The sequence below is a fragment of the Macaca mulatta genome, chromosome 19 (genome assembly GCF_049350105.2).
Source record: "Macaca mulatta isolate MMU2019108-1 chromosome 19, T2T-MMU8v2.0, whole genome shotgun sequence".
Lineage (NCBI taxonomy): Eukaryota > Metazoa > Chordata > Mammalia > Primates > Cercopithecidae > Macaca > Macaca mulatta.
The window spans coordinates 45,327,359-45,352,616 of NC_133424.1; the positions used below are offsets into that span (position 1 = coordinate 45,327,359).

Sequence of the window (25,258 nt, forward strand, 5' to 3'; positions counted from 1 at the left end):
ATTTCACTTATACAACATTTTTATTTGTTTGGTTATTTATTTATTTAATTTATTACCTTACTTATTTTAGAGACACGGTTTCACTCTGTCACCCAGGCTAAAGTGCAGTGGCATAATCGTAGCTCGCTGCAACCTTGTACTCCTGGGCTCAATTCATCCTCCAGCCTCAGCCTCCCAAGTAGTTGAGACTACAGGTGCACACCATCGTGCCTATTAGAGACAAGGTCTCACTATGTTGCCCAGGCTGGGCTTGAACTCCTGGCCTCCAGGGATGCTCTTGCCTTGGCCTCCTGAAATGCTGAGATTACAGGAGTAAGCTACCATACCTGGCAAACATTTTTGAAATGAGAAAATTTTAGGAAAGGAATGAAAGATTAATGGTTGCCAGCAGTTCAGAATGGGGAAACCAGAAGAAAGTGGGTATGGTTTTAAAAAGAAAGTACAAGAGCTTCTCAGGTTCTTTGTGGTATTGGAACTGTTCAGAATCTTGAGAAGGTGATGGGAACACAAACATATACAGGTGATTAAATTGTACAGAACTGAATGCACACAAATAAACACAAATAAAACTGGGAAAATCTGAATAAGATTACTGGATTGTACTAATGTCGAATTCCTGGCTGTGACGTTATATTATAGTTTTCCAAAATGTTATCACTGAGGAAAACTGAGAAAACTGTACGAGAGATCTCTTTGAATTATTTGTTACACCTTCATGTAAAACTATAATTAATTTAATAAAATGTTCAAATAAAAAATTTAAAAATGTTTTAAAAGCCCAAAAGAAGGCAGGAAGAAGTAAACAAAGGAAATAAAAAGAGAGGGAATAAACAGAAAAAAGTTAAATGGTGGGCCAATTAACATATATTTATAATTGATTAAATGTAAACAGTTTAGATACACCAATTAAAAGACAGATACTGTAGAATAGATAAGAGTGGTCGAACTATATGCTGTTTACAAGAAACTTACTTTCAATATAATAGCATAGATAAGTTAAAAGTAAAAGGATGGAAAACGATATACCATAATAATACTAATCAAAAGAAAGCTCAAGTAGCTATATCAAAATTAGACAAAGTAGCCAGTAAGCCAAAAAGCTGGTCCAAAAAACAGAAAGACATTACTTTTTTTTTTTTTGAGACAATTTCACTGGGTCACCTAGGCTGGAGTGCAGTGGTCCAATCTGGCTCACTGCAACCCCTGCCCAGAAAGACATTACTTAATGATTAAAGGATCAATTTACTAAGAAAATATAGCAATCCAAAATATGTATGGAACTAACAATAGAGCTTCAAAATACATGAAGCAAAAACTGAACTCTTGGAAATTTAAAATATAATTATTAAAATAAAAAATTCAATCTATCCCAAAATCTGGAAGTTTAAATCAAAGAAGTTTGATATACTTACAGAAAAATGAAGGAAAGGAGGAAAGAAATTAAAAGAAAGAAAATTGCCGGGCGCGGTGGCTCAAGCCTGTAATCCCAGCACTTTGGGAGGCCGAGACGGGCGGATCACGAGGTCAGGAGATCGAGACCATCCTGGCGAACACGGTGAAACCCCGTCTCTACTTAAAAAATACAAAAAACTAGCCGGGCGAGGTGGCGGGCGCCTGTAGTCCCAGCTACACAGGAGGCTGAGGCAGGAGAATGGCGTAAACCCGGGAGGCGGAGCTTGCAGTGAGCTGAGATCCGGCCACTGCGCTCCAGCCCTGGCGACAGAGCGAGACTCCGTCTCAAAAAAAAAAAAAAAAAAAAAAAAAGAAAATAGGAGAGAAATTTTAAAAGAATTAGATCAACTAGGGTCGGAAACTATCAAAGAAACAATGCAAGAACAAATTCCAAAACCAGAGACAATGAGTTGCCAAGTCAAAATGTCTCCCTGAGAGATCAGCACAATTAATGAAACAATATTTACTCCAAGGTTCATCTCTATAAAATTTCAGAATTCCAAGGATTAAAAGAAAATTCTAAGAAAAACAGGTAACATACACAGAAAAAGCTGAATGGTATTAGACTTCTTAATAGCACCATTGGCTTCCATTACTGCTATTGAGAAGTCAGCTGTCAATCTAAATTATGTTGTTTTTATGTAATCTGCCTTTACTCCCTAGATATTTTTAAGATTTTAAAGATCTCTTCACATTGAATTATCTGTTATCTCATCATGAAAGGTCTCAAGGGGAGTTTTATTTTGTTTTGTCCTGTTCTCTATCCTACTTGAGATCATTATGATTCCTGAATGTGAGGTTTCATTTTTTTCATGAGTTCTAGAAAATTCTAGTATATCGCTCTGCCATTTTTCTTTTGGATACTCTTCTTTTTCATTCTATTTATTCTCTTTTTCTAGAATTCCAATGAAATGTATATTAGGCATTCTTACCCTATCCTTTATGTCTTTTAGCCTGTCCTTCATATTTCCTATGTCCTTGTTTCTCTGTACTGGATTCTGGATAGCCGAGCTCTGCCTTCCTGTTTGCTAGTTCTCTCTTCAGCTATGTCTAATCTGCTGTTTAACCATGAGCTTCTTATTTCAATGTGGTTTTTTTTTTTTTTTTTCATTTTTAGAAGTTCTATTTGAATATTTTTCAAAACTACCTGATCTTTTTTCTGAGTTTACAGTTTTGTTTTCTTCTTTTATTTCTTTAGACATGATAGCACATTTATTTTATATTCTATGTCTTAAAATTTATAGTAGCTGAAGTCTTTGGGGACCTAATTTCTACTCTTTGTTGTTTCTGCTAACTTTCATTTGCAATGGCATGTTTGCTTGTGTTTTTCTTGATTTTTCAATATCAGCTTATGTTTATCAGGACTTGTCTGTGGAGATTTCATGAGGCCTGGCTTGGGAGTGCATGCCTCCAGAGAAGATCTGCATTTGCTTATTTCAGGTACCTGAAGATATTCCCAATACAGGACCACTTTACATTAATTTATTGGCTCAAGGATTATGGACTGTGCCAGTGCCATAAATTAGAATGTCACACCTTATGAAGGCTGGCCTGAATTCTAAATTATCAGGGGAAGTTTCTTTTTCTAATTCTGCCCAGGGTCCAAGCTGAGAAAACCATGTTTCCTTACTGGATCATCTCTTTTAACTGCACAGATGTGTCTCTAGATCAACACTGTTCAAACCTCTAAACTTTCACAGGCCAAGGCCCTTGGACCCAGCAGGTAAAACTCAAGACTCCAGATGGTGGGAAATTATCAGGCAACCTTAGATGGCCATTTTGTGACAAAAATATTTTGGGATATCTAGTCTATCATATTGTGAGAAATGGAAATAACCAGTCCTTCTTTTCACTTCCTCTAGATTTTGAGAGTAGAACTTCTGAGTAACCGTAAGTGAGACAAAATCCTCTTCCCACACAGGAAAATACAATTTGGCATTTGAGAAAAGGAATTTGGGCCACCATCTTTTTCTTAGAGGAATCTAATTAAACTACTATCTCTTGTATTCAAGAAACATTTACCTGAAGTTCAATAATTTCTATCATTTCATTTTGTTGTATTTTGAACATTACATTCAAAGAAAATTAAACATATGGCCCATAATTTTTAAAAACAAACTTTATTTTTTAGAACAGCTTTATATTCATAGCAAAATTGAGAGGAAGGTACAGACATTTCCTGTATACCCTCTACCCCCACCCATGCACAGCCTCCCCTATTGTCAACATCTCCTACCAATGTGGTATGTTTGCTATAACTGATGAACCCACATTGAAACAGTATTGTTGCCTAGAGTCCATACTTTACATTAGGGTTCATTGTTGGTCTTATACATTCTATAAGTTTGGGCAAATGTATAATGACATAAATCCACAATTGTTGTATTATACTAAATAGTTTCATGGCCCTAAAAATCCTCTGTGCTCTCCCTATTCATCTTTTTGTCCCTACTAATCCCTGGAAACCACTGACTTGTTTACTGTCTCCATAGTTTTGCCCTTTACAAAATGTCGTGTAGTTGGAATCACATAGTGTGTAGCCTTTTCAGATTGGCTTATTTTACTTAGTAATATGCATTTAAGCTTCCTCCATGTCTATTCATGGGTTGGTAGCTCATTTCTCTTTCGTGCTGAATAATATTCCATTCTCTGGATGTACTAGTCTATAAAGACTGAAAGAGGTGCCTACTTCTTCAAATGCACAGACACCAACACAAGCCCACAAGGAGCATGAGTAATCAGGGAAACATAGTACCACCAAAGTAACAACATAAAGCATCAGTAACCAATCTTTAAAAAATGGAGATCTATGAACTGCCTGATAAACAATTCAAAATAATCACTTAAAGAAACTCAGTAAGCTACAGAGAATACAGAGAGACAACGAAACAAAATCAGAAAAATAGACTTAGTCGCTTAACAAATAGAATAAAAGCCATCAAAAAGAACCAATAAGAAATTCTGGGCCTAAAGAACACATGACTGAATTGAGAAACTTCATATAAAGTTTTAACAGCAGACTTGGTCAAGTAGAAGAACATATGCAAATCAATAAATGTAATACACACATTAACAGAATACAGGATAAAATCACATGGTTATATCAACAAATGCAGAAAAAGCATTTAGCAAAATTCAACATCATTTCATAATTAAAAACTCTTAACAGATTAGGTGAAGAAGGAATATACCTCAACATGATAAAAACCATATGTGCCAAGCCCACAGTTAACAACATACTCAATGGCAAAAAGCTAAAAGCTTTTCTTCTGAGATAAGACAAGGATGCCAATTCAATTTAATAAAGGCATTCAAATAAGAAAGGAAGAAGAAAAATTGCCTCTGTTTGAAGAGGTTGCATATAGAAAACTCTAAAGACTCCACCAAAACATGTTCAGGACTAATAAATGAGTTCAGTGAGGTTGTGGGATACAAAATCAACACAGAACAAGCAGAAGTATTTATATACACTAACAACAAACTATCCAAAAAGAAATCAAGAAAACAATCCCGTTTATCATAGCAATAAAAACATAAGATTCTTTATTTATTTATTATTATTATTATTTTTTTTGGTACGGAGCCTTGCTGTGTCGCCCAGACTGGAGTGCAGTGGCGCAATATTGGCTCACCGAAACCTCTGCCTCCCGAGTTCAAGCAATTCTCCTGCCTCAGCCTCCTGAGTAGCTGGGATTACAGGCGTGAGCCACCATGCCCAACTAATTTTTTTATTTTTAATAGAGACAGGGTTTCACCATGTTGGCCAGGCTGGTCTCAAACTCCTGACCTCAGGTGATCCACCTGCCTTGGCCTCCCAAAGTGCTAGGATTACAAGCATGAGCCACAGTGCCTGGCCAAAAAACATAAGATTCTTAAGAATAAATTTAACTAAGGAGGTGAAACATCTGTACACTGAAAGTGATAAAACATTGATTAAAGAAATTGAAGAGGAAACAAACAAGTGAAAAGATATCCTATGTTCAATAATTGGAACAATTAATATTGTTACAATGTCCATAATACCCAAAGCTGTCTACAGATTCAGTGCAATTCCTATCAAAATTCCATTGGCAATTTTCAAAGAGAAAAAAATACTAAAATTCATATAGAACTGCAAAAAAAACCCAAATAGACAAAGCAATCTTGAGGCAAAAGGAGCAGAGCTAGAGCAAGAACACTACCTGACTTCAAAATATACTACAAAGCTACAGTAATTAAAACAGTATGACACTGGCATCAAAACAGACACACAGACACATAGGAACAGAATAGAGAGCTCAGAAATAAACCTACACATTTATGGTCAGGGGTAGGGTGAGGCAGGGGGATGAGGACATATCAGTCAAAGACTACAAAGTTTTAGCTAGACAGGATGAATAAACCCTGGAGAGTTAATGTAAGAATGGTGACTACAGTTAACAGTAATGGATTGTATACTTGAAAATCACTAAAAGCATAGATCTTAAATGTTTTCACCACGAAAAAATCACATCATAACTAAGTGAAAATTAATATGTTAATTAGCTGATTGTGTTAATCATTTCTCAATGTATGTGTATATGTATTTATTTAAATATCATGTTGTATACTGTAAATATACACAATTTTTGTCAATTATACCTCAACAAAGCTGGAAGGATCCTGGCTAGTAGAGAAACCCCATCTCTACTAATAATACAAAAAATTAGCCAGGCGTGGTGGCAGGCGCCTGTAGTCCCAGCTACTCGGGAGGCTGAGGCAGGAGAATGGTGTAAACTTGGGAGGCGGAGCTTGCAGTGAGCCAAGATTGTGCCACTGCACTCCAGCCTGGGCAATAGAGCAAGACTCTGTCTCAAAAAAATTTTAAAAAATAATAATAATAACATCTCCTCTTGCCTGGCATGGTGGTTCACACCTAAAATCCTAGCACTTTGGGAGTCCAAGACAGGAGGATTGCTTGAGACCAGGAGTTCAAGACCAGCCTGGGCAACATGGCAAAACCCTGTCTCTACAAAAAATACAAAAATCAGCCAGGTGTGGTGTTGCACTCCTGTAGTCCCAGCTACTCAGGAGGTTGAGGTGGGAGGATTGCCTGAGCCCAGGAGGCAGAGATTGCAATGAGCCAAGATCGCACCACTGCATTCCAGCCTGGAGGATAGAGCAAGACTCTCTCTCAAAAAAAAAAAAAAAAAAATCTTAAAATAATAGTTTGTACCTATGTATCTACCTTCACTTTATTCCTAAACCTCACTAAAATTATAGTAAAGTTATTTTCTCAAAAAAATAAATATCACCATAAACCTTCAAGAAGAGAAAAAAAAAAACAACAACACATTTTTAGAAACTGGAAAGCAGGTGAAGAATGACTTTGCAGATACTAGAATCCAAGTCTTGACCCGAGAACTTACCTAATGTACACCACGCTGCCCTCCAAATCCTTCCAACTGTGCAAATCCCATTCACAAAGTCGTCCTCATTTTCAACATTAGCAAGATTCCAGTCCAACCTCAATTCATTTAAAAATCCTGCCTCCATGACCCCAATAATAATAACAAACCATTACCTATAGAACATTTGCAAAGTGCCCCCATGTAATGACGTAATGACAAGCCTTTAAAAAAACAAAAAACAAAAACAGGATCTCACTGTGTTGCCCAGGCTGGAGTGCAGTGGCATGATCTCGGCTGACTGCAACCTCTGCCTCCCGGGCTCAAGCAATCCTCCCACGTCAGCTTCCTGAGTAGCTAGGACTACAGGTGCATGCCACCACACCCAGCTAATTTTTTTTTTTTTTTTTTTAGAGACAGGGTTTTGCCATTTTGGCCAAGCTGGTCTTGAACTCCTGGGCTCAAGCAACCCTCCCCGCTCGGCCTCCCAAAGTGCTGGGATTATAGATGTGAGTCACCATGCCTGTCTTATTTGTTTCTTGACTTTGGTGGTGGTGACTTTTAAATAATTTTTTTTAAATAAAAAAGATGAAAAAAGAGAAAACAATAATGATAAAATGACTAAAATATACCCACAATTTAAATTTATATACTGATTTTGTTCTATTAAGATCCCACGTTGGGGGTTTTCTGAGGTCTAGTCAGATCCATGGCCCCAAATCAGCCATACTTAGCACGACTTACTCACTCTTCCATGCGCTCACCTCTTTACCTCCTTCTGCCATCTAAGGACAACCTGGTAACACAGCCGACGTTCCACCTTTATCAGGTTTCCAGGGGAACAGGACTAAAAAGTTAACCCAAGGTCAAATTTGTTCATAAAGAAAGTGAAGAAGTTTTTATCTCTTTGTGTGTTTTTTAAATCCATTACCCACACCTTCTAAGGATGAGAAGAATAGCATTTATTTGCACAACACCTTTGAGATACTTCATGCATAGAATATGGCAAGTAAATAAGGTATCAAGTTCTCCTTCAGCACTGATGATATTTGGTACTTGAGGTAAAAGTGTATTAACTTCCTTATTTATATGAAGATGATATGAAACAGAGATGTTTAGTGGTATTCTCTAGGTCACACAGAGGGCTGGATGCTCCTGTGGGCCACCCAGTAAAATTTTCTTTTCCTTTTTTTTTTTGGAGATAGGGTCTTGCTCTGTTGCCCAGGCTGGAGTGCAATGCCGCGATCTTGGCTCACTGCAGGCTTGAACTCCCTGGATTAAGCCATCCTCCCACCTCAGCCTCCTGAGTAGCTGGGACCACAGGCACGAGCCACCATGCCTGGCTAAATTTTTTGTATTTTTTATAGAGACTAGGTCTCACCATGTTGCCAGGCTGGTCTTGAACTCCTGGGTTCAAGCCAATCTGCCTGCCTTGGCCTCACAAAGTGCTGGGATTACCGGCATGAGCCACCGTGCCTGGCCCAGTGAAATTTCTTGCCAGTACAATTCCACTGTTTGCTTTGTTTTCAATGCCATCTTTAGAAATGTGTTTTATTTTAAATTTTCCCTTCTGTTGCCTTTCTCCCTTGGCTTTTTGGCCAGGACCAGAGAAGGAGTACATTGTTTCTGAATTATAGCAATTAACAGTATATTCTGAATGGCGTGTTCTCTCGTTTAAGTTCCTCCCCCCGCCCAAAACCAGAAGAGATTTTGACAGAACTAGGACATGGGAAGCAAAAAAGTCAATTAAAGTGCTTTTTTTCAAGAGCCACATAAACATTATAAAAGTGCCACATACTTGAGCCATTTTAGCAGTTTTCCATCTGGTTTTGTTGTCTCAAAAAGCAGGAAGTTTTTTCTGACATTGCTGTGAATTGTTCTAAGTCGCTTTTAGATCATCACAAGGAGTCGGGTGGTCCTAAATCTCAACGCTTCACTCTGGTGCTGAAGTTCAGAGCGGCATGAACTCATTCATTTGGTTATGTGTGCTCCCTTTTGGCATGAAAGGGAAAAGAGTGTGGACTCTTCCTCAGCAAAGCGGAATAGCACTGTGGATTGTCCTTCAAATACATTTTCCACAGTCACTGATCTCTTCTTGGGCAGAAACAGGTTGAACATCCAGACATTCAGGAGATTATAAATCGAATCTTTCATCTTCTGCTAATACGGCTTTTGGCAATAAAGCCATTATCATGAAGTGCCATAAAAGGCAATTTTTTTTTCACCTGTTGCCTACTCAGCATGGAGTTTATTGCTATAAAAAGTCTGATTGCTAAATGCTAAACCAGGCAGGTCACCCTGCAATATGTGGAAAGATGGGTCTCTGATATGCCACCTGCTGTCATACAGGACAAATGGCACATTTTTTTGGAGGCAAGGCCTAAAAATGGCTACAGAGACTCGCTCCTGTTATTTTTGACCACTAATTGGACACGAGTTAGTTGCCTGTAATGATTATCAGTAGGTGCATCTTCTAGGAACTGCGGGTACTTACTGATTACCTCTTTGGAGTCTGTTGCTGTGAAAACATTTTAGTACTGGATAAAATAGAAATTCATTTCTTAAGACATTTATGCTCAAACTGGAGAAATGATATTGAACAATAAGAAACAATTTGAGAACCGTCAAATGGTCTATGGCCACACCACCCTGAATGCACCCGATCTTGTCTGAGAACCATCAATGCTAAAGCCAATCCATTAAAAAAAGGATTGATGGCTAGGTATAGTGGCTCACACCTGTAATCCTAGCACTTTGGGAGGCCAAGGATGGAGGATCGCTTGAGCCTGTAGTCCCAGCTACTCAGGAGGCTGAGGTGGGAGAATCACTTGAGCCCAGCAAGTCGAGACTGCAGTGAGCCAAGACTGCACCACTGCGCTCCAGCCTGGGCAGCGGAGTGAAACTCTGCAAAAGAAGGAAAGAAAGAAAGAGAGAGAGAGAGAGAAGATGAAACAGTTAAACCAGCCCACCCCAAAATCCCTCCATGTTCCTTGTCCCATTGTCAACACCTCCCACTCCCCTAAAGGAATGAAAGAAATGTCCATCCTGGCTTTTTATAATGATCACTTCCTTGCTTTTCTAGGGAAGAAGGGGGTGATTTTCTCCCTAGGTATGCACCCTAGACACTATAGTCTTGCCATTTTTTTAAATGTTGATGTGTATTTTAGGTGTCTCATCATTTTGCAGGATCCCTCCATCCCTTTCTTTTTACTGTAATTTATCTGTTGAAAACGCTGGGACCTTTGACCTGTAGTTATTCAGTCTGGTTTGATGATTGATACTATTAGTATAATTCAACGTATTCCTCTGTATTTCTTGCAAATTGGCAGCTGGATCCAGAGGCTGGATCAGACTCAGGTTCAGTCCATTTAGAAATACCATAGATGGTGGTGAGTTCTTTCACTAGGAAATAAACAAAATCTGACGATTTTCTTTTTGTGACGTGAGCAGCTGTTAACGCACAATGCCTAAATCCATTAACATGTGGTATTCCAATTCTGTCATTTCTTCTTTTTTCATTAGTTGGAATATTTTTATAATTAAATACATCCCCTCTTCTACCTCTGGTTGCTATTGGCCCAGATCACCTAGGAAAGACAGGATGAATGCTTGAATCTTTCCCTTTATTTACTAATTTTAAGATCATGGAAGCTCACACCTGTAATCCAGAACTTTGGGAGGCCAAAGTGGGCAGATCACTTGAGCCCAGGGGTAGAGGACCAGCCTGAGCAACATGGTGAAACCTCATCACTACAAAAAATACAAAAATTAGCCAGGTGTGGTGGTGTGCACACATTGTCCCAGCTACTCGGGAGGCTGAGGTGGGAGAATCCCTTGAGCCCATGAGGTGAAGGCTGCAATGAGCTGAGATTGCACCACTGCACTTCAGCCTGGGTGACAGAGTGAGACCCCATCTCAAAAAAGAGATCATGTATTGGATTCCTATTGTCCTCTGAAGGAGACTAATCCAGTTTTACTTTAAAATCATAATAATCTGTGGATTTAAACATATTTTGATGTTTTGACATATTACAAATATTTCTCTTACTTTAGCTCGCATGGCCAATTTTAGCTCTCTTTGGCCAATAGAGATCTTTTTCAAATTAACTCCTGAGTCCTTTTGACATGATCTTAAGGTCTCTGCTAACTTCCTCACTATTTAGTATAATAAAATGTTCCTGTTTTATTTTGTACATCTTTCTTTCTCTTTCTTTCTTTCTCTTTCTTTCTTTTCCTTTCTTTCTTTTCTTTCTTTTCCTTTTTCTTTTCCCTTCCTTCCTTCCTTTTTCTTTCTTTCTTTCTCTCTCTCTTTCTTTTCTCTTTCTTTCTTTCTTTCTTTCTTTCTTTCTTTCTTTCTTTCTTTCTTTCTTTTTCTTTCTTTCTGTTTTTGTTTTTGCTTTTTTTAGACAGGGTCTCACTGTGTCATCCAGGCTGGAGTGCAGTGGTGTGATCACAGCTCACTGCAGCCTTGACTCACTGGGCTCAAGACATCCTCCCACCTCAGCCTCCTGAGGACTACAGGGCACATGCCATCACACCTGGCTAAACCTTTTTTTTTCTGTAGAGATGGGTTCTCACTGTGTTGCCCACGCTGGTCTCAAACTCCTGGGCTCAAGGGATCCTCTCACCCCAGCCTCCCAAAGTGCTGGGATCACAGGTGTGAGCCACCCTGACTGGCCCCATTTTGGACATTTTCTACCCCAGATCTGGAATCAGCCATTTATCCAAGAGCTCTGATTTCTTTTAGTGGGAAATGATATTTTAAAACTAAAATCTGGGCACAAGAGGTGCTCATTTCTAGGTCTTTTCATTAGTCAGAACCAGAAATATACATACACACAAACATACACATACATACACATAATATTTTTAAAATAAAATGCCTCGAGTTATATTGATAACTTCTCATTTAAATCAAAGTTTTTAACATCTCTTCTGAATTACATCTATATTTCTTTTCTGCCAGACTGGGAGCCCCAGTTCTCTAAAACACAAAAGATAATATAGTTAGAATATCTCATAATTTTCTTGGATGCAACAGTTTAATGATATTAATACAACCACCTCCAATCTCAAGGGGGTGCTAACCTGGGAACAATTGGTGTAATCACTGACAGAGAGAGGCACCCTGGATGTTTTGACATGGTTCACATGAAAGATGCCAACAGCAACAGCTTTGCCACCCAGCTTTCCAACATTTTTGTTATTGGCAAGGGCAGCAAACCACGGATTTCTCTTCCCCAAGGAAAGGGTGTCTGCCTCACCATTGCTAAAGGGGGAGACAAGAGACTGTGGCCAAACAAAGCAGTGGGTGAAATGGTCTCTGGGTGACATGTTATATCTTTGTACATAATTAAAAATAACATGGCATGATTAATTTTTTAAAAGGCTTTAACTGAAAACAGTTAAAAATGTTTTTGTATATGACTGCTCCTGTCTCCCCCTATTTTTTTAAAGCTGTGCTAAATTTACAGTGTCAGAACATATAGCCAGCATACAGCCATTATAAGCCATACTCTTTCTTTTTTCCTCTCATTTAGTCCAAGGTCTATAAGTAACTTATCTTGTTGTCTTTCTAGTCTTTTGGGTTGTCTGAAGCTTTTTTTTCTTGTAGATTCCTCAAGAAAGGTTCATGGAAGCACTATTTTCTGAGTTTCTGCAGATTGGTAATAGTAATCTTTAAACTTAAAAATCAGTTTTCCTGGATATGACATCTTTGCCTCTCATTTTCTTCCCTTGAGTATCTTAAACATATTTCTCCATATTTTTTTTTTCTGGCATAAAATATTTCTGTGAAAAAAAAATCTGAAAATAATTTAATTGACTTTCTCTTCTAAGTCACTTGCTCATCTTGCTGCAATAAGCAAATGATTTTTTTCTTTCTAGTTCAATTATTTGACTAGAATATGTCTTAGTGTTATTCATTTTGAGTTATCAGTTCTGGATCAATATTCTCAAGTACATGGTGAGCTCTTTCTTTCTTTTTTTTTATTAATCATTCCATGTTATTTTTAATTACATACAAAAATCTAACATGTTACCCAGAGACCACTTCACCATTGCTCTGTTTTACCCACCGTTTCACCCACCACTACTCTCTCGTTTCTCCCTTCAGCAATGGTGGGGTGGACACCCTTTCCTTGGGGAAAGAAATCCGTGGTTTGTTGCTCTTGCCAGTAACAAAAATGTTGGAAAGCCAAGTGGCAAAGCTGTTGCCATTGGCATCTTTCACATGAACCACATCAAAAGATCCACAGTGCTTCTTTCCGTTGGTGATCACACCAATTCTTCCCAGGTTAGCATCTCCAATCACCATAAACAGGTTACCAGTGTCAAACTTGATGAAATCAGTGATCTTGCCAGTCTCCAAATCAATCTAAACGGTATCATTCACCTTGACGAGGGAATCAGGGCAGTGGATGGTGTGAGCATCGTGAAACCAGGTGAGGGATTCCTTTTGTGCCCACAAAGATTTTTCTTACTTTGCACAACTTGTACTTGGCCTCCTCCAGTATAACACGATGTACAGCAAAGCGACCATTGATGCCACAGATCAGACAGAAATTCTCTCCCATCTTGTCAATGCTGGTGATGTCTATGAATCCAGCAGAGTAGATTATATCAGTTCGGACCTTGCCATCCATCTTAATGAACCACTGCATGCAAATCTTTACTTCGTCTCCTATCAGGGCGTATTAAAGTATGTTCCTTAGGAAATTATTAGGGGAGACACTCTCTCAGCTTGTGGGAACCAGTGGATGGACAAGGAGCAAACACACTGGTCAATTTATCCAGCATCCAATGCTGTGAAGCTGCTACCTGCTTTAGATGCTTCCTAAGACCATGAGCCATGACTGTATTAGGCACAGAAATAGCATGGTGAGCTCTTTCAACATACAATTCCAAATATTTTTCACTTCAGGAAACTTTTCTGAAACTATAGTTTTCAGTGTTTGTTTTCTATCCTTGCCTTAGTTTTCTTCTTCAGGGACTCTTATTACGTAGGTGTTGGATCTTCTTTGCCTATCTGCAAAACATTTGTAACTTCTTATAGAATTTCATCTCTTTCCTCCTTTATTTTTTAACATTTTTCTCCTTTCAGCTATTTTAAAGACATTATCTATTGTTCTATTTCCATTTGTATTCCTCCTAGTTTAGTCTTCATTTCTGAAATTTTTTTTCTTCTATTTTTAGGGGTTTTTCTCAGTTCCATAAGCTTTCCTGCTGGTCTAATTCTGACTTATGTTTTTCTTGCATTTCTTATATAATTTTCTCAGTGTCTTTTACCTTATTTTGGATGAGAGGATTACAGTGTTGATTTGGTTTGTGAGCATGTTTTGCCATGTGTTTTCTCTGTCTGAAGGAATGTTATTCTGCTCTTTCATCTCTTTTTAAAAATAATAACTTGGTATGGGATTTGACCTCAATTGCTTGCTCATTTTTATGTAAAATTAATTTTCCTGAAATTTTAGAAGGAGGAGTGCCTCCAGGTAGCTTTTCTCATTTCACAGAACCCCCACTTCACTTATGCTGTCTCCTCCAAAATTTGGAGGTTTGCTTTTTGAGATGTGCTGGCTCTGTGCCCCTCCAGCTTTTTCATCTGGACCTTCTTCCTTCATGTTTATTGGCCCCACTCTGCTCACTTCAATTTCTATTCCCAGCAGTTGCTTCTCAGTGTGGGACCCTACCCTGAAAGGGACAATTTCAGAGAGTCCATGGGAGTCTCCTCCAGCCCCTTGAGACCTCACCCCAGGCAGCTTGTGCTCGTCCATGATAAGAGAGGACAAAACCCCTCCCGATTTCAGTGACCATTCCCAAATTAGTCCACTGCACTTTCCAGTTAACACCTGTTTGCTCTTTGAGGATGCTCCTATTCTCTAGTCCGTCAAATACCCCATTAGTTCCCTCTGCATTCTTCCACATAGACACTGATACTCTAAAGGTCTTGTGGCTGTTGTCGGTTTGTCTTTGCCATTTGTGTTTTGAGGTTTCTGGGGATACCTTGTAATTAGTTTTGTTGTAAATGTCATCCATGTGTTTTTGGTTGGCCACTAGTGCTCTATTTTATTTATGATTTTGTAAAAAGTAGAAAGCTCTGCTGTCATCTTCCCAGAATTCCTTGTTTTTATTTTTAATTTAATATGACCATGTAAACAGCTAATAAGAATGCCAGGTAACAGGATGAACACTTAGCATTGTGTTACAATTGCTTACAGTATTCAGTGCAGTAACAGGCTTTGTAGCCTAGGAGAATAGACTAAGCCATGTAGCCTAGGTGTGTAGTAGGCTGTACCACCTAGGTTTGTGTAAGTATGCTCTATGATGTTCACTCAATGACAAAATTTATGGTACCATAAATTTATGCATTTATGGTATCAACACAAGAAGTTGGAGTGAACCTAAAATCCCCAGGTATTATAATAGGTATCTAAAAACTGTTCTGACAATTTAATAAAAAACTTAATGTGTGTTTTTTCATGCACTTAATTTCTAGATTTTCTTCAGTGTCCCTGTGAGAGGCTCACATTTATCTTTCCTTTATGCCTTAACTTCATTTCCTGTGTAATGAGGATAATATTTTTAATATTAGAAAGATACAATTTTTATTCCCGTGTAGTCATATTCCACCAAATGGGTAAAGCCGAGATTCGGAGTACTGGGCAAGGAATCAGTCACAGCCAAGAACAGATGGATCCCTATTCAGCTTTCCATCTCAAAACAGGCTTGTTGGAGGCCACGACAAGACCAACACCCTGAAGGCTGAGTTTTCTTGAAAAAGAAAGGCCCCTCCCATCTCCAATCCCAAAGTTTTTCTATAAATATTCATAATCCAAGCTGGGAGGAGGACTTACCCTAGGGAAGACTACCTCCTTGACAGAGAAGACTCAACCTGTGACACAAGGGACATTTCCACTGGATAAGAAAGAAAGAGTTCTTGGCACTAGGGATGTAAGAGAAATTCAGAAGGGACCCATCTTGATCCAGGTTCACATGAACGCACAGCCTGTGGCAGATGTTCATCTATGATCACAGCTGGCAGATGTGCAGGCAGGTTGGCCACCACCTCAGATGCATGGCTCAGTCCTATGGGAACACCCAAGGAGCTTGATGAAATGTGTCTTGGAACCACATGTCACCACCACCACAGGGAAGAAAGGGATGGCATTTACCCATCAGCCTCCTCCATGAGTTAAGGGTTTCCCTAGGGATATTACCTCCCCTACATTTCCAGGTTGCACATGTGTGAGTGCTGAATGGGGACACATGGGAATCCCATGTCCCAGCATCAGAGGTCCCAAGGCAGGAATCAGGAGGCTGCAGGGAGGTACTGACAGGTTTCCCCTGCGCAGTACTGGTCACTGCTACAGCAATGTCTAAAAGAAGAGTTGAGTACACAGGCACTACCCAATATAGGACCCAGTGAAGTTCTTATAATAGAGAAAGCAAACATTTTAATCAGATGTTCTACCTTTCATTACAATATGATTGTGATGGTCAATATTGAGCGTCAACTTGATTGGACTGAAAGATGCAAAGTATTGTTCTTGGGTGTGTCTGTGAGGGTGTTGCCAAAGGAGATTAACATTTTCATCAGTGGACTGGGAAAGGCAGACACACCCCCTATCTGGGTGGGCACAATCTAATCAGTTGCCAGCGTGGCCAAAATAAAAAGCAGGTGGAAGAACATGGAAAGACTAGACTAGCTGAGTCTTCTGGCCTCCATCTTTCTCCTGTGCTGAACGCGTCCTGCCCTCGAACATCAGACTCCAAGTTCTTCAGCTTCTGGTCTCTTGGACCATCGGCCACAGATTGAAGGCTGCACTGTTGACTTCCCTACTTTGGAGGTTTTGGGACTCAGACTGGCTTCCTTGCTCCTCAGCTTGCAGACGGTCTATTGTGGGACCTCATCTTGTGATCACATGAGTCAACACTCCATAATAAACTCCTCTTTATATACACATCTATCCTATTAGTTCTGTCCCTCTAGAGAACCCTGACTAATACAGTGATTAATCACTTTCTGCAAGAAGTGAAGGTATGTACAGAGGCTGACACCAGATTTTCATTCATTACACATGCAACAAAGAACGCATAAAGTCCTGTAGAGATGTAAAAGAATACTTTATTAGTCACCGCTGCAAAGAATAAACCTGTCCCTGCTCTGATGGGAGATTCACATCCCCAGATGATACGTGATCCACACATTCACTTCAGTGTTTTACCTTCAGAGCACTTAGTGAGCTCTGCTGCAGACTAAGTGAACACAGACCAAATTCAGCTGCTCCCCACCTGGCCAAGCAAATGAAGAGCAATTCTTCTTGTTAGATGGCACTGGGCTCACCAAAAGCAGGGAGGCCCCAAACTGCTGCCTTTCACATATAGACAGCTTCTCCCAAGACCAATTCAGGAGCCATTCTTTTCTTTTCTTTTCTTTTCTTTTTTGTTTGTTTGGTTTGTTTGTTTGTTTTAGGAGAGAGAGTCTTGCTCTGTCGCCCAGGCTGGAGTTCCGTGGCACAATCTCCACTCACTGCAACCTCTACCTCCTGGATTCAAGTGATTCCCCACCTCAGCCTCTTGAGTAGCTGGGACCACAGGCATGTACCACCATGCCTGGCTAATTTTTGTATTTTTAGTAGAGACAGTGTTTCACCATGTTGGCCAGGCTGGCCTTGAACGCCTGACCTGAAGTAATCCACCTGCCTTGGCCTCTCAAAGTACTGGGATTACTGTAGGCATGAACCATGGCATCTGACCTCATATCCCTTTTCAATGAATCAACAATGTCATAACTGAATCTTTATGGCTTAATGTAAGTTTTTCATATCTTTTCATATTTCATAAGTTTTCAATATCCTTCAATATCCTCTTCAACCTGGATAATGTTCTTCCAATACTGCTTATCCACCTTGGCACTTTGCTGAATATAATGAAAAGATATACATCATGCACTTGGTAATAATGTATCAGCCAATGACGGATCACATATATGATGGTGGTCTCATGAGATTACAACACCATATTTTAACTGCACCTTTTCTATGTTAGACACACAAATGCCTACCATTGTGTTCAACTGCCTGCAGTATTCAGTACAGGTATGTGCTGTACAGGTCAGTAGCCTAGGAGCAATAGACTATACCATACAGCCTAGGTGTGGAGTGGGCTACACCAGGGACCATGGGCCGGGCCGTGACCTGTTAGGAACTGAGCCGCACATCAGGAGGTGATGGGCAGGCCAGTGAGTATCACTGCCTGAGCTCTACCTCCTGTCAGATCAGCGGCAGCATGAGACTCTCATAGGAGCACGAACCCTATTCCCTATTGTGAACTGTGCATGTGAGGGATCTAGGTGGCACTCCTTATGAGGATCTAATGCCTGATGATCTGAAGTGAAACAGATTCATCTCAAAACCATCCCACCTCCCTGTCCATGGAAAAATTTTCTTCCATGAAACCGGTCCCTGGTGACAAATAGGTTGGGGACCACTGGGCCATACCATCTAGGTTTAAGTACACTCTATCACACGAGCACAACACCAGAATCACCTAACGACACATTTCCCAGAACACAGCCCGTCGTTAATCATCGTTAATCAACACACAACTGTATCTCCCTGGCTCTAAGTCCTGAGGTCAACCACGCCTTAGTCATCTCTGCACCTCCAGGATGTAGCACATAAAATCACCCAATCAATTTTAGTTAAACTGAAATCTGATTTAATTTTAGCCCTCTTGTCTTAGAAATATCTGAAGCATGGGCTTGGCACGGTGGTTCATGTCTGTAACCATGGAACTTTGGGAGGCCAAGGTGGGTGGATCATCTGAGGTCAGGAGTTCGAGACCAGCCTGGCCAATATGATGAAACCCTATCTCTACTGAAAAAACACAAAACAAAAAAAAAATTAGCTGGCCATGGTGGTGTGTGCCTGTAATCCCAGCTACCTGGGAGGCTGAGGCAGAAGAATCGCTGGAACCTGGGAGGTGGAGGCTGCAGTGAGCCGAGATTGTGCCACGGCACTCCAGCTTGGCCACAGAGCAAGACTCCATCTCAAAAAAAAGAAAAGAAAAGAAAAGAAATTTCTGAAGTATGGTTATTGATATGGTTTGGTTGTGTCTCCACCCAAATCTGTAGCTCCCGCAATTCCCACGTGTTGGGGTAGGGACCCTGTGGGAGATCATTGAATCATGGGAGTGGTTTCCCCCATACTGTTCTATACTGTTCTCATGGTAGTGACTAAGTCTCACAAGATCTGATGGTTTTATTTGGGGTTTCCCTTTTCGCTTGGCTCTCATTCTCTCTCTTGCCTGATGCCATGTGAATCGTGTCTTTTGCCTTCCACCATGATTGTGTGGCCTCCCCAGCCATGTGGAACTGTGAGTATATTAAACCTCTTTTTCTTTATAAATTATCCAGTCTCAGGTATGCCTTTAACAGCAGTGTGAAAAAGATACAGTTATCTTTCTTTTTTTTTTTGAGACAGAGTTTCACTGTGTCGCCCAGGCTGGAGCGCAGTGGCGCAATCTCCGCTCACTGCAAGCTCCGCCTCCCGTTTCACACCACTCTGCTGCTTCAGCCTCCCGAGTAGCTGGTACTACAGGCGCCCGCCACAATGCCCAGCTAATATTTTGTATTTTTAGTAGAGACGGGGTTTCACCATGTTAGCCAGGATGGTCTCCATCTTCTGACCTTGTGAACCGCCCTCCTCGGCCTCCCAAAGTGCTGGGATTACAGGCATGAGCCACCATGCCCAGCTTTATAATACAGTTATCTTTTGGTAACTGCACATTTAAGGTGTTAATTTCATCCTTCAATTGACAGTCTGGGGTCTTTGGCTTGGTTCATCATTGCTCTAAGTCATCACTGGCCTTGGAGTCAGGAGGCTCATGCCGGGCTCTAAATGGCAAGTACTTACTGGGTACTGGACAGCGCTCTATGTCCTTGATGTGTTTAATTCATTTAATGCCCCTCTCAACCCTATGAGGTAGGTACAATAGCTATCTCCATTGTCCAGATGAGGAAATTGCATAAGTTAAACAACATTAAGCAGCTTACTCAGGTCCCACAGCTAAAGTGGCATCTTTATTTCCAGTACTTAAAATGTATCTTGGCCATTCTTGCTTTTAAGGTTGACTGACATATCTGCCATAACACTTTGTGCTTCTCTTTAATGCTGTCTTCTTTCCTCCCTAAACTTTCCATGATTTCTAACATTCCCCTTTCCGCAACAGACCCTGACTCCTATCTGAGAAATTAGAGCCAGTAAACAAAAATAACTACTGTTATTGCTAATTTAACCAAGGATGTGTCCCATTGTCTCATGCAAAGGGTGGTTCCTTCTAGGTCCATGGAGGGGCTGTGCTGGTATTGGGTGTTCACGGCCACTCCTGAGCTCTCACTGAATGCAGAACATGGTGCTCTGCACCAGGTGCTCTGGGAGCTTGGGAAGAAACCATAAACACATGAACACACAGATAATACCAGCCCACAAATGAGCACACCAGCAGAGTTCAGGAAGGGAGAAAGCACGGAGCTGAATGGGAGGGCTTTCTAGATAACATTTGGACAGATGGAAAAGAGAGGAGGCAGCATTTCCAGCAGGGAGACCAACTTCAGAAGAGGCACAGAAGTGGGAATGCAACTGCAATTGCTATTTCTGATTCTAGGCTTGGTGGGAAAAAAAATGCTGGCAGAGACTGCCACTAGGGCTAGGAAAAATATGCAACAGTATAGACCGGCAATCAGCAAAGTGTGGCCTTCATGTTGCTTTTTTCTCAAATATAGTTTTTTCTTTAACTACCATGTCTATTCATTTTCAATCTTCTGTGCCCGCCACTAAATAAGACCTAAGGGAGGCATTGTTTTGAACTGAACCCCAACAGAGGCCCCAACAGACCAAACCAAAATGGAGTCACTTGTGTTAAGTGCCACATCATCAAACTGAAACTTTAAGGAAGCAGGATAATTCCCAAACAGACCAGTTTTCCCCGAAAACCAGAAGATTTGCAGCAACCAATCAGAAAGGGCAGTTAACTCTGCCCTTTAACTTTGCTTTAACCCTTACAAGGAAAGTAACCTTAAAGTAACCCTGTCTTGGCCGGGTGCGGTGGCTTATGCCTATAATCCCAGCACTTTGGGAGGCCAAGGTGGGCAGAACAAGGTCAGGAGATCGAGACCATCCTGGCTCACAGGGTGAAACCTTATCTCTACTAAAAATACAAAAAACTAGCTGGGCGTGCTGGTGGGCGCCTGTAGTCCCAGCTACTCGGGAGGCTGAGGCAGGAGAATGGCATGAACCTGGGAGGCAGATCTTGCAGTGAGCCGAGATGGCACCACTGCACTCCAGCCTGAGTGACAGAGCGAGACTCCATCTCAAATAATAATAATAATAATAATAATAATAATAATAATAATACCTGTCTTTTTTTTTTTTTTTTTTGAAACAGAATCTCGCTCTGTCACCCAGGTTGGAGTGCAGTGGTGCGATTTCCTCTCACTGCAACCTCCGCCTCCTGGATTCAAGTGATTCTCCTGCCTCAGCCTCCCAAGTACCTGGGACTACAGGCTCACTTCACCATATCCAACTAATTTTTTTTTTGTTTTTAGTAGAGATGGGGTTTTGCCATGTTAACCAGATTCGTCTCACACTCCTGACCTCAAGTGATCCACCCAGCTCGGCCTCCCAAAGTGCTGGGATTACAGGTGTGAGCCACCAAGCCCGGCCCCTATCCTCTTTTTTGTATTAAGCTGTTCCCTTGTTCCTGCTCAAGCTACTTTACAAAAATAAATTGTCCTGCCACACCTAATACAGCACCTTCTATTTTTAAATGGGATGCTGCCCAATTCATGAGTTGATGGTAAAAGCCAATTCGATTATTAAAATCAATTTAATGAAGTTTTTATTGACACTGCTTTCCCATTACTACAGGAGAGCTGAGTGAGAGACCATATGACCCACAAAGTCTACCTAGCCTTACAGAAAAGGCTTGCTGGCCCCTGGTCTAGAATATTAACGTTCCGAAAGAAAAGCTGCCAAAGCCAACCAGTTGGCACTAAGGGTGTAAATTACTCACACCCATTTATCCTAAGTTTAAATGAAATTCAAGATACCCAAGCTAATTGCATTCTCAGAAAAAGTTATCAAAGAAGATAAATTGTAAAAAAACAAAAAAACAAAAAAACCTGATACTACACATTCAAATGTAACTACTTTCCATATTTCAAAAGATTCTGGAGCACACTCCAATCTGGACAGATTCTACAGGTAGGGACTGAGACTCCCAAAGGAGTTGGGATTGTAACAAGCCAATTCTCTCCTTCATTCATAGCAATAAATACAAAAATGTTCAAAGAGCATCTGTATTGTATTTGTTAAGAACATGTTAAATAAAAGAAAATATACACAATCCATTAATGTGAAACAACTTGAAACAAAAATTCAGTTAAAGAAGTGGTTTTATAGGGATAAAGACCACCAAGTTAAAATACATTAACTCCAAGATCATTTTACCAAAAGTATCACTGAGCAAGATGATTCCCCATCTCCCAAAATGATAATTAAAGGAGAATGTGGATGTCCGTGTATGCTTAGATATTTATAGGAATGGCGGAAAGACGTGATGGACACACAGATCAGAGGCATGGTAGGAAAAGCCCAGCATTGAAAGACACAGGCCTTGGCCAGGCGCAATGGCTCATACCTGTAATCCCAGCATTTGGGGAGGCCGAGGCAGGTGGATCACCTGAAGTCAGGAGTTCAAGACCAACCTGGCCAACATGGTGAAATCCCATCTCTTCTTAAAATACAAAAATTAGCTGGCAGTGGTGTCTTGAGCCTGTAATCCCAGCCACTCAGGAGGCTAAGGCAGGAGAATTGCTTGAACTGTAGAGATTGTAGTAAGCTGAGATCACAATACTGCACTCCAGCCTAGCCAACAGAACGAGACTCTACCGCAAAAAAAAAAAGAAAAAAAGAAAAAGGAAAAAGAAAAAGAAAGACACAGCCTTAGTCATAACTGCCGGGAATGAGTCGTGTGTCCAAACACAAGACACTTAGCCACCCTGGGACTCCCCTGCTCCAGTGAAGGAATCCTGCTGGATTATTTCTAGGGGCTTTTTCCATTTTGAGATTCATAAAAATTAACAGAACATAAGAGTCTATTTTTGAGCAAGAGAAAATTGATTAATTTAATGAACGTAAACAAATAGAATCCTTTCACAGCTTTCTGATATCTTGTGTTTACAGTATTTAAATAGACTTTGTATACCTGAAAGAATACGATTACTTCATGTAAGACCTCATACTATCTAGGCTTCTAAGAACCTTAATGTGTTGGACGTCTCAGATCAGAAAGAAAACTGTAGAGAACAAGCAAGGAATAAACACAGAAATCCCCTGAGAAGAGTAACGCGGTTAAGAAACAGCCTGTGGCCTTGAGCAGCTGTGTGATCACCCACTAACGGTGCTCACTTTAAGAGTGTGGCACAGAAACGAGGGGACCGCACACATCAACACCCCCTTCTAGCACTCATCAACAGCAGTAATGAAGGCCGCCCTCCAGGGAGAATTAGAATGAGATTTGGGAAATGGCACCAGGCACATAAGAAAAGAACAGGAAACATGTTCAAGAACAGCTCAATGTTGCCAAAAGAGCAAAGATCATAAAAGTGGGGTGGGGAGCAGAGAGGGAAGACTGTTTCCTGACTTTCTCCTAACAGAGGAAAACATTCTGGGGACACAGATCCTGGGGAATAATAGGAACAAAAACACCCGGGGCTGGTGAGTGAGTGAGGAAGGTGATGGACCCCATGGGTGTTCAACCAGAAAGCTGAGAGCATGTTCCTACGTGGCCACAAAGCTGGGCCAGGAGTCAGACCCCTCCAGGGGCTGTCGGAGAGAGCGATCAGGAGCTCAGAGATGTGGACAGGGATGCTATTCAGGCAGCCGCACGCGTAGGAGCAGGCGCAGGAGATCACCCAGAGAGAAGGTGAAGGCTGGGGCCTGGCTGCCTTGAGGGAGAGGAGGCTGCCAAAGATCACAGGGAGAACAAACGCCAGGCCTGGGAGTGACATAGGAGGCAGGACTGGACTCAGGAGGTGGGGCTCAGACATATAACCAAATGGAAGACTAGCTAAAACAGGGCTGTGTGCAAAAGCACCTTTCCGTAAGACACACCCACCAGTGCACCATGTCAGTTTACCATTGTCATGGCAACACCCGCTAGTTACCGCCCTTTCCATAGCAACAACCCACTGACCCAGAAGTTACCACCCTATTTCTAGAAATTTCTGCCTAATCCACCCCTTAATTTGCATATACTTAAAAGTACATATAGCCAGGCACGGTGGCTCATGCCTGTAATCCCAGCACTTTGGGAGGCCAAGGCGGGTGGACCACAAGGTCAGGAGATCGAGACCATCCTGGCTAACACGGTGAAACCCCGTCTCTACCAAAAATACAAAAAATTACCCGGGCGTGGTGGCGGGCGCCTGTAGTCCCAGCTACTCGGGAGGCTGAGGCAGGAGAATGGCGTGAACCCGGGAGGCGGAGCTTGCAGTGAGCCAAGATCGGGCTACTGCACCCCAGCCTGGGCGACAGAGTGAGATTCTGTCTCAAAAAAAAAAAAAAAAATGTACATATACATGTGACTGCAGCACTGCCTCTGAGCTGTTCCTCGGGGCACACTGTCTATGGGGTGGCCCCGCTCTACAAGGAGCAGCCTCTGCTGCTGCTGTGCACGGCCATTTCAAGGAAAGTTGCTGTCTAACACCACCAGCTCACCCTTGAATTCTTTCCTGGGCAAAGCCAAGAATCCTCCCCAGTTAAGCTCCAATTTGGGGGCTCACCTGCCCTGCGTCAGGAACACACAACTGAGCTGAATGCTGCAGAAAGAACCGGGAAGAAGGGGCCTGAAACCAACCACCAGAATTAATGACAAGGTTGTCATTTGTGACCAGAGCAAGAGCTGTGCCAGGGCGGGGCTGTCCCAGAAGCCAGGCAGGGCTGAGTGAATGGAAAGGAGATGGAGCGAGGAGGACAAGGAACGATGTGTGTAGACAGCTGTTCCCACAATGTGGCTGTGAAGCAGGGTGGGGGTGGGGTTTGGCTGGAGAGGGTTTATTTGAAAAGCCAGACAGATGTGAGCTAGTTTAGCTTGATAAGAGAAGGGTCCAACTTAAAGAAAAAAGTAGAATATGCAAGAAAAAGAAGGGATAGTCTGCAACCGTATTTTATCAAATTGTGAGTCAGGATCTACTAGTGCTTTGTATTGTCAATTTATTAGCCAGTGTTTTGTTGTTGTTGTCATCATTGTTATTGTTGCTGTTGTTGTTTGAGACAGGGTCTCACTCTGTCACCCAGGCTGGAGTACAATGGCACGATCATAGCTCATTGCAGCCTCAACTCCTGGGCTCAAACGATCCTCCCGCCTCAGCCTCCCAA

General features: G+C 41.3%; 1 pseudogene; it reads right to left on the bottom strand.

Annotated features, from left to right (window-relative positions):
- Window positions 1-12,871: 12,871 nt before the first annotated feature.
- On the bottom strand, window positions 12,872-13,785 carry LOC717797 (small ribosomal subunit protein eS4-like; annotated as a pseudogene).
- Window positions 13,786-25,258: the final 11,473 nt, after the last annotated feature.